Here is a 19,370-nt window from a genome sequence, read left to right as displayed (position 1 = left end):
ACAAAATTAACACCATCATTTTGTAAAAATACAAAAAAGTCACATAAAGCTTTAAACATCTAAAATACAGTTGCACATTAAATCCTGAGCCCAGGCAGTGAAGCCCTGTGCCCCTTCTTCATATGAATTTGATTACAGTGTTGTTAGCTGGCTCTCAGGAACCCATGAAAAGTGAAAGAATTGATATGAAACTGCAGCATCACTTCTCCACTTACTTTCTACCCAGTCGTACAAATAGAGGACAAAACATGATGTAACACATTTTACAAAGAAATTATACTTCATGAGGTGTGTCGGAACCTTGAAACTGAAGCTTGAGAAGTCCTAATTATTTGTACACACCTCAAGAAGTATAATCTTGGAAAAAGATGTTAAGTTAAACTATTATCCTTGACAGTCTATGGTATTTTGCAGGTTTTACTTGTTCTTTCACTTCGCTTCTTTGCCAGTAGTACATTAGTTGACTGATGATGTGACTCATAACTTGATGTTATCCTGCTCAGTTTACTGCAATTTATGTTTAATTGCTATAATACAGTTTAGTCTATTTTACTGTTTCATAATATTAAAAGCATCTTTTTTTGTTTTTGCAATCTCTATTTATTTGCAAATTTAATTTATATTGGCTTTATTAGTTTATGGGAAGATGATCAACTTTCTTAAAATATACACCACCACAGAAAAACAAATCACTGGTTTTTGATCTTAAACCTTTGTACTGCAAGCACATGTTCTTGTTACTATGACAACAACCCTGTTACATGGTGCTGCACCCTGTCCCCGCTAGTTTTTCAGCCAGCCAGACCATTAAGGAAGGAGCATATTTTTTACTGGTTCTGAATGCAAATGTAACACTGGACTGATCTGTGGCCTACTGTGTTGCTGTTCCAGATTTTGTCTTCTGGGAACAGTTAATTATGTTTTTTAACTTCCACCTTCATAATGGGGATTGGCAAGGGTTTGGCAGTTGGGATAATGGTTAAGGTGTTTACCATAAAGACTCAAGGTACAGGGTTTGTTTCTTACCTTTGGTAAGTATGACTAGGCTTTTTCAAAAGGCTCCCTGGGGTCATTACCCTAGTAATCAGCTATAAACCTATACAAGGCGGCCATAACTTTTACTGCAGTTGCTTTATGGTTGTCTATTTTTCACCACAGTTGTGCCTGAGAAGTTTCTTTTTTGATCCAATTACTAATAAACCTGGTATTAAAAGAACTAGGAAACTTGCAAAAAAAATGGGACATTTGCCCGTTCAGCCATTAACCTTGATATTCAAACCCTGCACCAGTTTTTATTCTAGCTTTTTCCAGAATATGAGAAAGTGAGCTCTCTTTCTATATCAGACATACAATTCAGATTGTAGTACTGTCAGTCCAATGCATAAGGGATTCATTAAAACACAACTGAGAATACATTTTTAACCATACATTAATTTTACCAACAGTGAAATGTCCTTCTCAACCTACCCAAATGGTATTGCCTACAAGTTGTGGTGTAACACTGGAGATATTTATTTTAGTAAAGAGATGGCAGGTAAGTGGAAAATCTCCCCTATCAGGCTGAGAGCTTTAATAAAACGCTATTTATAACCTCAATGCTTTTGTTTGTTTGTACATAAATTATGAAGTCCAAGAGGGTATTAATGTACAGGGAGAGTCCTGTATCAGGTCTGCAGCTTTATGGTAGCATATCAAGCCAAAGAGAAGGATGGAATGAAAGCAAGCAGGCACCATGTTGTCTCTGATATATAAATGGGTCCCATTTAGTGAGTGTTAGTTAAAAATAAATAAAAGAAAAGTAACAAATGTAACTGAAATAAGCAGTTAGAAGGAGCTACCATTTTCCTTCACCCCTGCTATCTGTGGTGATTAAAAAGCTACATTTAGCAAGTAAATAATGTAGCTAACTGTATTAGAAGTGTGTGTGTGTGTGTGTGTGTGTGTGTGTCACAATAACAGAGAGAGAGAGAGAGAGAGAGAAAGACAGAGAGAGAGAGAGAGACCTTGTTCGAAAAGACAGAGCAGAAATAAATGTACACCAAATGAACACACTTTGTATTCAAGAACATCCCCACTACACTGCTTGTGCTGTCTAGTCACTCAGAAATAATATACTTAGTGTGCAAGTAGTCTACACTTTGTGGTAACCTTCATGAATTCTCCTTCATATTTAAGGCTGCAAGAAAATCAGTGGGAAAACTAAAATTAGGAGGAAGAAGGTGGGAGTTATGTTTGTGCTGTCTGTTGTGAAGGCATTCATGAGTCTAGCACAAAATATGGGATAAGTTGAGAGGTACCGTGGGGTGCATTCCTTTGCCCTGTATGTTTTTTTCATTTGATGATAATGACACATCTGAGGTGAAGACAGTAAAGAGAGAGGTTGTAACTGAAGAGTTTGTGTGTGTGTGTGTGTGTGTGTGTGTGTGTGTGTGTGTGTGTGTGTGTGTGTGTGTGTGAATGAGTCTGTCAGTACTTCTGCATGAACCTTTGTGTGGGTGTTAGAGTTTCTCCTATATGAGAAATTGCCTCTCTTTGTTTTTGTATCTGCTAGCATGTTTATTTATGAAATTCAGTATGTGCGTGTGTGTGTGTGTGTGTGCTTGTGTGTATGTGTGTGTGTGTGTGTGTGTGTGTGTGTGTGTGTGTGTGTGTGCATGCTTGTGTGTATGTGTGTGTGTGTGTGTGTGTGTGTGTGTGTGTGTGTGTGCTCTCGTGTGTGTAGACATGAAATATTTGAATGATATATATTTTAGATGCAAAAAGAATCCTTTGACAGAAACTACATAGTATACATTAACTATGAAACATTAGGTAATTAACTATTTTGTATCAAAAATATTAAAATATTAATTTACTAATAGTGAAACAAACACAAACCAATTTAGCAGATAGCCCATTATCTAAGCACAGTAATGTCCCCCAGGGCGGGCATTATTTGGGAAATAATGGATCTTTCAGGGGTAAAGGGAACAAACTCCTTTGGTGTTGAGCCTAATAAACCCTTGGGAGATTCATTATTTCCCCAATAATGCCCACCCTGGAGGGCATTAAGGCTTGCTTCACATTCTCACCACAAATATCAATATTCCATGTCAAATACAAATTCACAAAGTAAAATTTCCCTTTGCTCATCTTACCATTATAAATTCCTGGGCTACAATAATAAAATTTACCCCGTATAACAGAAAATATGCCTTATTTTCTTTGCTTACTCTAAAAATCTTAAAAGGACTTAGGAAAAAATATCTTGACAGACTTTTGTATTTAAATTTAAATCATCTTGTAAACATGTTTGGTCATTTATGGTTCTGTATCTAAAACTTGCTCTTTTTCTAACCTATTGTATAAACAAATTCAATTAATATTTTATGTTAAATATCACCACTTACTCCTCTAGTGATTTAATAAACATGGTTTTCATTTATCGACATATGCTTTAATGAAGTGTTTTGAAAATCTTTACACGGTGACACTTCAGAGAGAGCCATCAATCTCCTCACAAATATCTATATCTATATCTATAGCTATATCTATAGCTATAGCTATATCTATAGCTATATCTATAGCTATATATCTATAGCTATATCTCTATATCTATAGCTATATCTATAGCTATATCTATGTCTATATATCTATAGCTATATATATAGCTATATCTCTATATCTATATCTATATCTATATCTATATCTATATCTATTTCTATATATCTATATCTATAGTTATATCTATATCTATAGCTATATCTATATATATATCTATATCTATATTTGTATCTGTATCTATATCTATATCTATATGTATATCTATATGTATATGTATATCTATATGTATATGTATATCTACATGTATATGTATATCTATAGGTCAGTAATACAGATAGATAAGAAGAAGCTAAAGATGGGAAAGTGTCCATCTGGGCATTCCTAGATTTGGGTAAAATATATTACAAGGTCCCGGGGAAAACTGATTTGGTCAGTCCTGTGGTGGCTCAGAGTCCCAAAAAACATCAGAAGAATTACTGCAGGCTGTGTACAAGGACCCATTGACTCAAGTAAAAACAGTATTCAAACTCAGAGAGGGGGTCCTCATGGGATAGGGTGTGCATCAGGGTTCAGCTCTAATCCCACTGCTGTTCATACTGGTGATGGACTACAAGTTGGATGGGACAGATCAACAAAGCTATTGCATGCAGAAGATGTGGTATTACAGGCAGGATCTGACCAAGAACTTCAGCAAAGGGTAGGGGAATGGAATGGAAAACTGAAGGCACATTGGATGAAACTGAACACATATAAGGCAGTTGTAATGGCAGGAACTGGGTGAACTCAAAAGAAGCTGAGAATTCAGAAAGAAAGGAAAATAGTTGGACAATTGACAGCTTCAAGTATCTGCCACTGCCAGAGTTGGTAAAGAGAAGGGAAAGTCTGAATGAGGAGGTCAAAGCTAGAATCAAGGGAGTTAAAGTCAAATGGCACAGAATGTCAGGGGTCCTGTATGACAGAAGAATGCCAAAGAAGCTGAAAAGTAAGGTGTACAGAACAGTGGTTCTAGCAGTACTACTGCATGGTACAAAAACCTGGGCAGTAAAGGCAGAGCAGTTGAAGAAGCTAATCGAAATGGAGATCAAGTGCCTGAGAGAGGTAGTAGGATGCACACAGTGGGACAGACAAAGGAACGAGAACATCAGAAAAGAAGTCAGAGTAACTCCAGTTGCAGAAAAAGTCAAATATTATGGTCGTTTGAGCACTTGCACAAAAGCAGAAGACAATCTGGTGACGTCAGGAAGAAGGCAAAAGGGAACAAGGGTGTCCAGCAAACAGGTGGAATATTGTGTGAGAGAAGACCTGTGAAGGTTAGGCTTGACTGTCAAAAAAGGTAGGAGAATGACACTGAATCAAGAGCTATAGCAACAGTTGACACGACACCCCAATCCCATATACTGTAGAAAATATCAGAAAGGGGGTTAATGATGTTGATCTATATCTGTATCTATATATCCACCACAAGGCCAGCCACCTGATGGTGAGAATATTAGCTACAGATGATTGACACTGTTAAAGTGATAACCTGAGCCCATGCACCAAAATAAGTAAAGGGGTTTTGCCTAGATGGATTCATATTATAAACATATAGTGTGTGTGTGTGTGTGTGTGTGTGTGTGTGTGTGTGTGTGTGTGTGTGTTTGTGTGTGTATGTATGTGTAGTTATATATCTACACATACACACATGCGAGTGCACATACACACACACACATAAATATATCTTTCTCACCCTTTAAATTATAAATTTTATATATATATATATATATATATATATATGTGTGTGTGTATATATATATATATATATATATATATATATATATATATATATATATATACACACATACACAGGGTTGCAGTAAGAGCTAATGAAATAGCAAACATTCTTTTTTTCTTTTTTTTAGCTTGCCAGCTGCTCTGCTTTCGAGATTATGGTACAGTGGGGTCTGGGCATGAACCATATGTGTAAAACACAGGGGCTAGGGGTACTAGGGGAGCTTGCCCCCTGCAGAAAAATATGTTTTTTTTTTCAATTTTGTGTAGTGTCACTCTAAAAAGATTGCTGTTTTTGTGTTCGATATTTTGTCACTCCATCACTGGGAAAGTGCCGTCCATGTATGTTAATTCATTTCCTCTAGGCAGTCATCTACATGTTTTACTAAGAAGAAGGCAGTTGCTATTCAGATATCTTCATCCACAAATACATGAATAAAACACACAAAAGCAAACTGTTGAGGAATACATTTTTGATCATTTAGACAAATGAAACTTAACTTCATCTTCATATTGAGGAGCCAGCACACACTTTACTATTGCACAGCACTGTAGAATTATTCTTATCAGCTGTGTGCTGCATATTATATATATCACCTCACCCACTAGGCAATATGCTTCTTGAGCTTCCTCAGAAATATTTCATTTCTTAATTTGGGCCTTCGTAATAAACAGCAAAATGTCTTTTATTTATTTATCTGTCCCCTTAGTTATAAATAGTACATTTGCTTTATTTATTTATCCATCCTTTGTTGATTGGATTATTCCCACTAAGCTAACTCCCTCTTTTCAGGACAGTCCCAAAGTGGCATTTATACTTCTAGGGGAAATTTGGCCACTATGCTAGGGAACAACTTCCCCTACTCATTTTGATTGTGTCATAGGATATTTTACATCTGTCTGACTACCACCAACTCAAGTAGATGGGATCTCGATTTAATGTTTCGTCTGTTGTGTGTGTGTGTGTATCTCTGTATATTTATATCTATACATATTTATAAATTATTATATATGGGTCCCTATCACAAGCTTGAATTCTCATAAGCTCGAAACTTAAAAGATTGAGTCAAGAACACTGAAATCCCAGAAGCTTGAATGGCATAGATGTTCATTGTGTGGGAATGCAGTACAGTGGAGATTGGGGTATTGCTCCTTTGCTGAAGTGTAATCTCTGAGTTTTTATACATAATTAGCAGGGAGTGTGGGGTGCACAACACCCCCCCACACACACACACACAGGGGGTGCAGGTGGGATTGTTTCTCTATAAAAAAAGCAGATATGTTTTTTGCATTTTTTTCCAAGCTTCCAGGATTTGAATGTCAATGACCCACATTAAAGAGTGTTTGCAATATTGCCTCATATATGCAGGTGGCAGGTGCAGGTTTATACAGGACTTTTTGGTGTGGCAGCTGGCAACTCTACAGATGATCAAGGTAAAATTCAAGAGTCAGTAACCCAAAGGAGGGCCAGATTCAATAAAGACTACACTAAGTGTACACCAAATGTTAAGTGTACACGATATGTATTCAAGTACATCCCTACCACATTTTTTGTACATTCTAATAACTCAGAAAGATGACACTAAATGTACATGTAGTTTACACTTTGTGGTAACCTTTATGAATCCCTGTCAATATTTACAGCTGCAAGAAAATTAGTAGGAAAACTAAAATTAGGAAGAATGTGCGAGTTATGCCTGTGTTGGCTGTTCACTCAGAATGGTGTACACTTCATGTAGGTATTACTGAATCACACAAAAAAACTTGATCTGTGTTTTCCATAGGAAGTCATTACCAGTGAGATTTCTAAGTGTGTGCCAGCAATAACTCATTTATTTTGGGAGATTTCTCTCTTCTTCAAATTGGTGCGACTGTGAAGTTGATATATATAAGTATGGGGGACTATGGGAGGCTTGACCCTCAGCAGAAACACTTTTCTCCTTTCTGTATTTTGGGCATTTTTTTTCTGTTTCTGATCCTCATGTTTCCTGAAATTGGAGTTTTAGAACTCTTGCAGCCAGTGATGTTCCATTAATTCTGGATGTACAGGAAGGTGAATGAATAACATATCCTGGACCTATCTATTCTATGTTGGCATTAGATAAGAAACAAATCATACATGGTTTCCAGAAAATGTACAGATTTTTATCACTGTTAGTAGGCAAGGAACTCTACCTCTAAAATGTAGACACACTAGGAACATACACAACTTGAAACTCAAATTGTGCACAACTTCGTACCTAAAATGGCAAACCACATTCAGTGTATAGCAGTATGTCAAGAAATACCCCACAAAAATTGCTTGAATATAGCAAATTGTTTAACAGATTTAACCTGATACAAGAAGGGGGAACACTACAATAGCTCTTTGTAGATTACTCAGTTTAGTGACATTCATCTCAAAACAAAAACATACATATGATAAGCTTAGTCTGACAGCTCATTAACCATCAAAATCTTATATGATGTTCTTCGTCTCCCATTGCTGCAGTCCTTACATATGGGTATTCCGCTGTCCACCATCGGCCCGAATACCAAAGGGCTAGAACCGGCGTCGGTCATCGGCGCCCGAGACTGACGTCAGTACGTGCCAGTACAAATGCGCATGACCGACGCCATAACCTCAGTCTTTCTTGCCGCGTGGTCCTGAGCAGAAGCAGCATTTGCAAGTGCCGTTCGGCGTTCTGGAATTGTCGGTTTTTGAGTTTCAGACCGGAGACCAAGTTGGGCTAAGTACCCTGTTGGGGACACTTTTGTCTTTTTCTTGCCTCAGTATTGCCGGATGTCAGAAAAAGTTAATAACTGTATTTCTTGTGGGAAACAGATTCCTCATAGGGATTACCATTCACTCTGCATTCCTTGTTTGGGGCCTGAGCACGACGTTGTTGGGTGTCGCTTTTGTGCTACTTTTAACAAGCGTACTATTAAACGTCGGTTAGACTGTGCTAGGCTGGTGTTTGGTAAACGTTGTAATTACAACATGCCGTCGGATTCTCCGACGACTGGTTCTTCTAAGAAATGCAAGGAAAAGTCTTTGCGGTCCAAACAGGATGAGTCGTCCACTCCAGACGCCGGTTCTGTAGAACCGCTGGCTACTTCAGCGGCTCCTTCAGAAAGTTTACCTGAGTCTCAAGGGGAGCCTTTGTTACTACTGGAAGTGGCTTCTCCTGTGTTAGGCCAGGCTGAGGGTGCTTCTCTGATGTCAGTGGTTCCCTCCCCTCATAGGGTAGTTAGGCCTCCTCCTTCTCAGAGCAAAGCCCATTCTAAGTCTAAGTCTGCCCCTGCTGGTGCTAGTCCCCAGGGTCCAGCTCCTAGGAAGCACATGTTAAAGATGGCTGAAGATTTGATTACTTTAATTAGGGGTTCTATGCCCCCCCTGCGAAGAGGCCCAGGGTAGAGACAGAGTTGGAGGGTTTGGTTCAGTCTTCCAATGAGTCAGATTCCTCTGTAGAAGAACTTCAGGATTTCCCTCCCTATTCTGATTCGGAGGCTGAGGACACTACTCCCTCTCGTCCCCTCCAGAAGATTTTTCTTTCTCTGAGACTTTGCATTCCATGAGGGAACATTTCAAATGGGAGGGCCAGGATTATTCTGATTCTCGTAAAAGGCTAAGAGAATTCTTGTTTTTGCCTCAGCATAGGCCCTTGGCCATTCCCCCTGTACTAGATGTTGTTCAGGATGTATTTTCTGAGGCTGCCCTTAACCCAGATTCTCTGCCTCCTGCCCCGGTTAAACCAGATAGATACTACAGGGTTCCGGAAGCTCACAAGTACTTATATAAGAGTCCTAGGGCTGATCCAGAAACTATTACTCAAGGCCCCAAAGGTGTTAGGGCTTCTGTGGTTAGGAATCCAGTTCCTCTGGACAAGGATGCTAGGGCCCTGGATAGGTGGGGTAAGAAACTGTATACCTCTTCTACTTTGGCTACGAGAGCTTTAAATTGTCAGTTTCATATGCTCAGGTATCAAAATTATTTGCTGGGCCAATTGAAATGTAAAGTAGATGCTTTAGCTGAAGGTATTGAATGTAAGGAGCTTCAGGATTTAGTGCATGCTTCAGACCAAGTTGGTAAGCATTCTTTGCAGTGTGGTTTTGATGCTTTACAGGCTTCTTCCAGGGTGGCTGCTACTAGTTCAGTTGTTTGCAGGTATGCCTGGCTTAAAGATCAGACCTTGTCAGAGCATGTTAAGGCTCGAATTATGGATGCTCCTCTACAATCTGATGTTCTTTTTGGTCCTCCAGTAGAATCAGTTTTGAAAAAATGGAGGAAAAAGCTAAGTCTATGCAGACAGTTAAGGACTTTTTACAGGTTCAGCCCCCTAAGTTCAGTAGGAATTGGCCTGCTAAGGGATGGTCTTTCCCCTCTTCGGATTATCAATCTAGGGGCAGGTCGAGGCGGGGTAGAGGTAGGGCTTCCTCTCAGGGCCCTGTTACTTCTAGGTCTTTGAGTTCTGCTACCCCTTCTGCGGGGGAGGGCAGGGGTCAGTCCTTTCGGAAACAGACCCAATGACCCGTGTCTTCAGCTGCCGGACTCTGCCTTGCTGGCAGCCCCTCTAGGAGGAAAACTGGGACTTTTCAAAAGGAATTGGCATTTGGTTACCCAAGACAAATGGGTATTGGACATAATAAAGCAAGGCTACAAATTTTATTTTCACACATTCCCTCCTTTCAAAGGTATGCCGGATGTGCCTCATCAGCAAAGACTGGAAGCACAGACACAAATTTCTTCTCTGCTTCAGTTGGGAGCAATACAGGAAGTACCTTCTGCAGAAAGAGGCACAGGGTTTTATTCCCGTCTTTTCTTAGTGCCAAAGAAAGGAAATACTTGGAGACCAATTCTGGATTTGTCCATTCTAAACACCTTTCTGGAAATTCCAAAATTCAAGATGTTAACACTGCAACAGCTGTTACCTATGCTGGGCAAAGATCATTGGATGGTGACTCTGGATCTCAAAGAGGCCTATCTTCACATTCCTATCAGGCCCAGTTGCAGGAAATTCCTGAGATTTCGGAATGGGAATTTGCATTATCAGTTCTCTGCATTGCCCTTTGGCTTGTCTACTGTGCCCAGGGTATTCACAAAAGTCCTGGCTCCAGTAATAGCTTTTCTCAGACTAACAGGAATTCAAATTTATCCTTATCTGGACGACTGTTTGATTCTGGCTCAGGGCAAGCACGAACTTCTTCAACATCTGCAGTATGTAATGACAGTTCTAAGATGCCTAGGGTATTCTGTGAACGAAATAAAGTCCAGTCTAGTACCCTCACAAGAGATGCGTTTTCTGGGTGTGAGACTGAATACAGCTGCTCAGATGGCATTTCTTACCCCGGACAAGCAAAGAAATCTTCACCTATACTTCCAACAGCTATCAGTAATGTCCAGGCTGACTGCAAGGACAGTCCTTCAAGCCTTGGGGTTCATGGCATCTTGCATTCTAATACTTCCCAATGCCAAACTGCATATGAGGAAGCTACAATGGTATCTCAAAAGCGTTTGAACTCAACACAGCCACGATTTGGACACTGTCATTCGGATTCTACCTTGCATTCAGAAAGAATTTCTGTGGTGGGCTCAGGAATGTCACCTAAACAAGGGGCTCTCTGTGACCCAACCCGAGGCAAGTCAGATATTGACGACAGATGCCTCGGAGTCGGCCTGGGGAGCTCATTTCAGAGGAAAATGGATTCAAGACCTTTGGCCCCCAGAGCTACTTCACTTGCATATCAACATGAAAGAGAAGCTGGCAGTTCAATTTGCTTTGGAAGGATTCAAGAGCCTACTTCAACCAGGACTGGTGTTGATTCGAACAGACAACACAACTGTCATGTGGTACATCAACAAGCAAGGGGGAACTCATTCTTATCCTCTTTGCAGACAAGCAATGCTGTTATGGGAAACTGCTTTGAATCTGCACATCACTCTTCGAGCACAGTTTCTGCCAGGAGCACAAAATTCTTTAGCAGATGTTCTGAGCAGACAGATTGTGGATCCTCACGAATGGAAATTGGACCCTCAGGTATTTCTTCAGTTGACCATGGCTTGGGGAACTCCAGACATAGATCTGTTCGCTTCTCCTCTGAATTTCCAACTGCCACTGTTTTGCACAAGGCTATTTCATCCAAAACCCTGGAAAATAGATGCACTATCCTTCAGTTGGAGCAACCTTCACGTGTATGCTTTTCCTCCTTTGCCTCTTCTTCCAAAGGTGCTGTTGAAAGTCAGGAGGGACAAACCTCGCATGATCCTTATAGCACCGGATTGGCCTCGTCAGCATTGGTACCCTCTGTTGAGGAGCTTAATTCATGGGACACCTTGGCCATTACCACAGATTCCTCACTTATTGTCTCAGGAAAACAATCATTTTCTCAATGTCAGGGTGCAATCCCTACACCTGACAGCCTGGCGCATTCTGTTTTAGAGAAGGATGACCTTCAGCTCCCTCAACAAGTTTTGGATGTTATTTTGGAAGCCAGGCGTCCTAGTACTCGAAAAGTTTATGCTGGTAAATGGAAGAGATTTTTTCTTTGGAGTTCAGCTAAAGGCTTTGATGTCAAATTGCCTAATTTGAGTTGTACATTGCAACATTTGACTATTTTATTGGACAAGGGTTTGTCCTTCTCTTCTGTAAAAGTGCATGCTGCAGCTATTTCTGCTCACTATGATTGTGACCCTCCTTTATTTTCACATCCATTGGTTAAACAGTTTCTTAGAGGGGCAAAGAATATAAGACCCCCACGGAGGGCTCCTACTCCTACCTGGGATCTTAATTTTGTTTTGGAAAAGCTGACTCTGCCTCCTTTTGAACCTGCAGCTACAGCTGAATTGCAGTTGTTGTCTTGGAAGACTGCTTTTTTATTGGCTGTTACTTCTGCTAGAAGGGTATCTGAATTACAGGCCCTCATGGCAGTGGAGCCTTTTCTGATTTTTCACAATGACAGAGTTTCCTTGCGTACTAATCCTACTTTTCTGCCTAAAGTGATTTCTAATGTGGCATTGAACCAATCTATACATTTGCCTACTTTTTATGCTAACCCCCAAAATGAAGGGGAAAAAGTTTTGCATTCTTTGGATGTACATAGGCAGTTAAGATATTATTTGAGCAGAACCAAAGAGTTCAGAAGATCTCAACAATTATTTGTTTCGTTTGCTTTGACTTCACGAGGGAAGGCTGTCTCAACAGACTATTTCCAAGTGGATTGGCCATTGTATTGCTTTTTGTTACTCTCATCATGGCAAGGATGTTCCAGTTGGGATCAGGCCTCATTCTACTAGGGCTACGGCCACCTCTACTGCTTTTTTGAGAGGAGTAGCTACTAAAGACATTCTAGAGGCAGCTACTTGGAGTTCTGTACATACCTTTACAAAGCATTATCATTTACCTCTTTATTCTAGGTCTAGGGCTGGGTTTGCCACTGCAATCTTACAGGGCACGTTAGCAGCCCCTGATGCTATTTAGTTGGCCAGCCTCCCTTTTTTCCGTTGCTCTGGGATTCTACCCATATGTAAGGACTGCAGCAATGGGAGACGAAGAACATAGTACAGTTTTGTACCTACCATAAATGTAGATGTTCGAGGATCTCCATTGCTGCAGTCCAACTTTCCCTCCCTCCTTCCCCCTTTTTTCTTTTTAGATTGGGGTTTGGGTGGTGTTTTTTGCATTCTGACGTCTGAGGCAAGAAAGACTGAGGTTATGGCGTCGGTCATGCGCATTTGTACTGGCACGTACTGACGTCAGTCTCGGGCGCCGATGACCGACGCCGGTTCTAGCCCTTTGGTATTCGGGCCGATGGTGGACAGCGGAATACCCATATGTAAGGACTACAGCAATGGAGATCCTCGAACATCTACATTTATGGTAGGTACAAAACTGTACTTTTGCATTGGTATAAACAAAAAACTTAAAAACAAATGTTTTATTTCTCAAGAGGTACTATTTGCTGTTATTTTAAATGGCAGAACAAACACTTGTTTTTGAGAAATGCAGACTGATACCCAGACATCTGAATGTTATTGTTTCTTTGTCTTTTGTAGCATTTGGTCATGCTGTGGATAAGTTATGGTTATCTTTAGAAGCACCTGTCCTAAAAACTGTCTGAGAAAATGTACATTTCAAGGCATTACAGAGAGCAACTTTTAATCAGGGTCAAGCTAAGGTCAGAATGTTTACTTAGAAATCGACAAACTACAAAATCATTTAAATATTTAGTCCAAAGTAAAACACAGCATTAGGCACTGTAAGGGAACCCATCAGAAAAAATTTTTCAAGAATATTACTATATGGTGATGTTAGAACATCAGATCTAAAACACTATCCACTTTAGTACAAAAGTGAGATTCTATGGAGTTACAATACTATTTACCCAAGACAAGACAGGCATGGTCTCATTTACATTATGAATAAATGTGCAGCTCACAAGAGAAATCACTCAGGATTTGTCTAGCACAGTGTAAAAGTGCGGCACACAGAGTTGCTCAATACGGCAGTCATAGCACACTGAGATATGAATTTGCTATAAAAGATGGAGAGGGCATTAGTGACATCCTGGGATGCAGACAAATGAAGTTTGGCAACAAACTAAGTTGTCCCGGGACATCTTCATGGGGGGGGGGGGTTAGGTGGATATTATGGGGAGTTAAGTGGGTTGGGGAGGTGAAAGGGTTAAGTGGAGGCTGGGATGGTTGGGAGGAAATGAGATAAGGATGGGAAGGGGCTTAATGGGTTTAGTCTAATGTAGCTGAGTTAAGCAATCACATTTTGGTGTGAACATGCTACCCGCCCTCCCTTCCTCCCTCTTTTCATTGGTGGGTTAGGGGGATTAAGGTTATTTATCAGTGGGATAGATGAAGATGAGGGACAGGCTTGCCCTCTTCTGTTCCCCCTCTGATGTCTGGATGTTCATTTCAAGGACTTGGGGAAAGGAAAATGAGCAGCTGGAGGAAGCTTGCTGAATAGGTAAGTAAGCTGAGGTAAGGATGCTGCTTATTTGGTGGAAGGTAATTCAATGAATGGTGCATGAAGTGAAATGGGATGCTGCTTCATAAGTAAAGTAAGTGAGCAGAGGTATGGACCCTGCTTGTTGGGCACAGTGAGTAGGTATTCTGCCCTGATTAACATTACAAGGATGGTGCTTCATAAGTAAAGTAAGCGAGCAGAGGTATGAACGCTGCTTAATGGGGGCAGGGTGAGTAGGTATGCTGCCCTGATTAACATTACAAGGATGTTATGCTGTGTTTAGAATTAATTATATTATGAATAGTTGTAATTAATGAATTGGATGAACAAAGCTATGTTATGAAATTTAATAAAGGTCATCAAATGTCATTTGGTGTGATGTGTGTTTACTGGAGGTGACAGAGACAAATAGACATGGAGACTTTCTACTCACAACCAAGGATGCATCCTAGTGATAGAAATGGAAACCACAGAGACCATACAGCAGTGTAAGCAGTGCAGCTATGATTGCATAGAATACTAGAAATGGTAACATAGCTGTGCCTCAGTTCATTCATAGGGATACAGCTGTTAACTGGTCACAAGCTGCCTTCTGTAAGCTTAGGTTGGATTTCTCCTTACAGCCTGCCAGTTAGGCAGGCACAAAAGCACATGGAGATAATGGAGCTCTGTTATAACAGGCAGGTGTGCATTGGGGTCTAACACTTTTATCAAAAGGACTATATATAAAATGACATTCCATGTGACCTTGGTGTGCTGAGCTGCACAGCAGGATGAATGTACAGATGTTTGTAAGATTATACAGTATGTGATGTCTGGTATGCTACAGTGCACTGCAGGGATGCAACATTCTCCAGACAGCACTGCAGTGCCTGCATGTGTGCACAAGCATATGTGGGAACAGACTTAGTTTCATAGTTTCATAGTATAGTACTAGGCTATCTGCCCTGGGGCATTTGTAAGCCTAGCCATAGTGATGTGGCTTTTGCCACCCCATGAAATGGTACAAAAATGAACAGAATAAATCTAGAATACTGTGCCTCTGTCTAGTAGTGACACAGTGAAGGTCCCCTTATATAATAGAATTAGTTTACTGTGCCCCTGTCTAGCAGTGACACAGATGTGACCTCTGGGGTAAACTTACGATCTCCCATCCACTCATCAAGATTTCTCTTGAAGAGAGTCAGTGAGGGGCTCTGCCTAATATGAACTAGGATCCTGTTCCAAAGCATGGGAAGCCTCTGGGTTATGAATCTATCCCTCCAGCATGTCCTATTCATACTTGTGCCGAGGTTTAAGTCTTTAGCTCTCGTGGTCCTGATGGATTTGGATTTTTTGAGGTGGAGCATGTCCACCAGATCCTGATTGGACATGGCCTTGTATGTCAGGCAGAGATCACCTCTGAGCAGGCGGTATGCTACTGAATAGAGCTGAAGTTTCTTTAGTCTGGCAGAATAAGACATATGTTGGAGACCCTTGATCCTTTTGGTGAGGTACTTTTGTGGTCTCTCCAGCTGTTGCAAGTGCCGGATGAGGTACATACCAAATGGGGCATTGTACTCAATCATGGGTCTGATGAGGGAGGAATATAGGGGTACAATGACATCCTTGGATCTGGATGTGAAACCCTTCATGATGAGGTGTGCAAGGTAGAATGTTTTTCTAACCACTTTGGCAACGTGGGTGTCAAATGAAAGGTCGCTGTCTACTTGGGTCCCTAGGTCTCTGATTACTTTTTCTGTACTTCACAGCATTCTCTCTAGCAGGTGTTGCAAGTAGTAATTCTCTGGAATAAGAAAGAGAATTCAAAGAACTGCTGAAATGCATGCATAATTACAGTAAAAGCATTACAAATAAGTGTCACATTAAAGTGCTAAAGCTTTGGAAGCAGTGAAACATAAAACACTGTTTAACAAATGGATGTGTGTGTGTATATCAGGTCTTGAATGTCAACAGAATTACATGAGGAATAAGAGTTAGCTCTGGATATTTTAAGCTAGCAAGGATGTAAATTAATTTGTTTGTTTAGTGTATAACATAGATAACTTGAATGAAGTCCAGGCTACAGAGTTAGATTACAACCCATACCTCATTTTTTCGAGTGCAAATGGTGAAAAAATGGCTCTGGAAAAGCATTATAAAAAAAACGACAGGGGTATTGAAGATAAAAAAAGTGTGAATACACAGCATGTACTTTAAGATAATAAGTATATGTTATTCTATAACTCCTGAGAAAAACAGTTCTCAGAAATGCAATTAGGCATTTAAGAATTCCTATTTTTATGTATTCATTCATTCATTCATTCATTCATTCATTCATTCGCAGGAGAAAACACAGCATCTTAATTGTCTACTGCGTCACATTACTTCTAGATGACTGTTCAAATAAATTGGCATAGACTGATACCATTCCTCTCTAAAGAAATAAAGTTAGTAGCAAATCTTTTACCTGTACTTACAATAAGACGTCAAAGTAAAGCAGTGGAAACTATGTGGTCTGGGAAAACAGCGAAGTGCATAATTTAAATTTCCGTGTAGGATATTCAAAAGTGAATCCAATCCATTCTTCTGTAAACAAAGCAATTAAACCATGAGTTTGTTTCCTTTTATCACTAATTAAGCCTGCTGCTTCATAATACTTTCAGATGACAGCAAAAGGTACACAATATTTTAAAGCAAACATAAGAAAAAAATATTCAGCCTTTTAAAAAAATCAATTTTAAATCTTAGAAAAGTTAATTTTCAAAACTGTTCAGAAAAACAACACTCACTATTGTGCACCTAAAGTATAATTTAACATTTACTATACTATAATTAAATGTTTACCATAACAGCTTATAGCTATTTGACAGAACATGCCTGCTGACTAGTAAGAAATTTAAAACAATGAATGTTTAAGGATCTATTTAAAACAGATAAGGAAAAGATAGCATAACTTTCCTTTAGTCAGTTATTCATGTCCTGATACACAGGATCCACAGGGCTCTGTACTAGGACATTACTTGTTTAGATTGTATCTTTCAGACCTAACTTTTTCATCTGAGGTGTTCTACAGTCTATATGCAGATGACCTGAAATTGGGTAAACTGATTACATTTGTTACAGATAAGGCTTGTCTGCAAAATAACTTGACTAAATCTACCATTTGGGCAAAGGAGAATAATATGCTGATAAATACATCAAACATAACACATATGAGATTTGGGAGACAAAAAATCGAAAGGTGAATATTTAATACAGCGCACAGTGACCGAAACTGTAGATTCATTTAAGAACATGGGCATATGGGTAGATCCAGCTTTGAGTTCTTCTGATCATATGAGCCAGTTGTATAATGACAGTTATAGAGCTATAGGTTGTAAAAAAAGATTTATAAAGTCTAGAAAATCAGAAATGATGAAGTCATTGTTTGTTAGTTACATTAGACCCAAACTTGAGTATGGAATGACAATATGGAAACCTTATAAGAAAATAAACATGAGTAAACTGGAAAGAATACAGCAGAAATATACCAAGGGCATCCATGGATGTGAAAATGTAAGTTATTATGAAAGACTAAAATATCTGAACGTGTACAGTGTCTGTTATACATATGTAGGAGGAGATCTTATTCAGGTATACAGGCATTTGGAGACAACTACCTCTGGGTATGTTTGGTTTTATCAAAAAGTAGTAGAGAATCAGACAACTTATGTAGAAGATTCTATAGGAATGTGAAGTGAGAGCAGCTGATGCATGGAACAGACTACCAAATTACATTACAGCAAGCACAAGTACAGCCTGGGCACTTTTTATGGGAGCAATTGTTGTGGTATATTAGCAGGCTAGAATGGCATTGATGTCCATGCTTGAAATATCTGTATGTTACTGGATATGCAAACAATAGAAACAACGTACAAAATTCCACAACAAGATTGGCTAACTATGCAAAGCATTCTGACATATTCATAAGTAGAATAATATAGCAATAACCCACGCCTGGGTGTGGGTAATGCTGGATTTACCCACGGTTGGCGTGGTTTGGTCCCGAGGGACCAAACAAAGACAACCGTGGGTAAATCCAGCATTACCCACACCCAGAAGTGGGTTATTGCTATTATACAATGACATTATTTAAGAAAAGAAATAATTACTTTTCTTAAATAATGGCATTGTATAATGCCTCTTTGCTGCCCTTCTGCAGCTGTCTGGTGTTCCGTGGCAGTTCTGATGTACTGCGCATGCCTACGCAGTACATCAGAGCTGTGGGCAAAAGCAACGGAGAACGCAAGATCTCCATTGCTTTTTACTGTCTCGCTATGTTAAATGGGTTTAACATAGCGAGACAGGTTTTAAAAAAAAAGCAACTGAGATCGCAAGATCTCCGTTGCTTTTTACACACTGTGTCGCTATGTTAAAGGAGTTTAACATAGCGAGACAGCTTTAAAAAAAGCAACGGAGATCTCCGTTGCTTTTTTAAAATCTGTGTCTCTATGTTAAACTCTTTTAACATAGCGAGACAGTGTTTTATACTAACGGAAAAAGTCCGGGCGACCGGACCTTTTTCCGTTAGTATATTGAGGGATTTACAACGGGCACGCTGGTTGGGCTGGCCAATCAGTGTGCACGTTTTAGAGTAGGCATTGTATAATTAGTAATTCTTCATTTAAAGAAATACCTACACTTACGAAAAATCTATATGAAATCATATATAATAATTATGACATGGGAAATAGTATTTCAAAATTTTACAAGATATTGATAAATTATCAAACAACACCCAGATCCTCATATTGGAATGATATAACAAAAGGACACTCTTTACAGCTAACTGAAGAAATTAAATCAAGTATTTTATTATCAATAAAACATGCATCCTTTACACAATACTGTAAAGTTTTTAATTGGAAATGCTTGCACAGAGCATTCTTAACTCCAGATAGAATTACTAAAATTAATTCTTCCACAAAGGGAATATGTTGGAGGTGTGAGCAAATACACAATGCAGATTGGAATCACATTTTTTTTCGACTGTGTTAAAATTAAGCCACTTTGGAATGGTATTAAAACCTTTTTACAAGCTTTATTTAATGAATCGTTTAACTTGTCTAAAGCTGTAGTATT

At 39.4% G+C, this 19,370-nt stretch overlaps 1 protein-coding gene across 7 annotated transcripts in view; it reads right to left on the bottom strand.

Moving 5' to 3' along the window:
* The window catches only part of LOC122791983 (gap junction beta-4 protein-like), a 129,215-nt gene that overhangs the window by 18,837 nt on the left and 91,008 nt on the right, over positions 1-19,370 (bottom strand). For 4 of the 7 annotated variants that reach the window (XM_044059853.1, XM_044059849.1, XM_044059860.1 and 1 more), the window contains exon 2: positions 16,727-16,835. The exons of 1 other annotated variant lie outside the window; for it this stretch is intronic. The gene's annotated coding sequence lies outside the window, so the exon portion shown is untranslated. Of the gene's footprint in view, positions 1-16,716; positions 16,836-19,370 lie in introns of all 7 variants that reach the window. 2 more of the 7 variants (XM_044059856.1, XM_044059851.1) reach the window with 1 other exon arrangement.

The sequence above is a fragment of the Protopterus annectens genome, chromosome 1.part2 (assembly GCF_019279795.1).
Source record: "Protopterus annectens isolate FY-2018-M chromosome 1.part2, PAN1.0, whole genome shotgun sequence".
NCBI lineage: Eukaryota > Metazoa > Chordata > Ceratodontiformes > Protopteridae > Protopterus > Protopterus annectens.
This window is presented reverse-complemented; position numbering and strand designations above follow the sequence as displayed.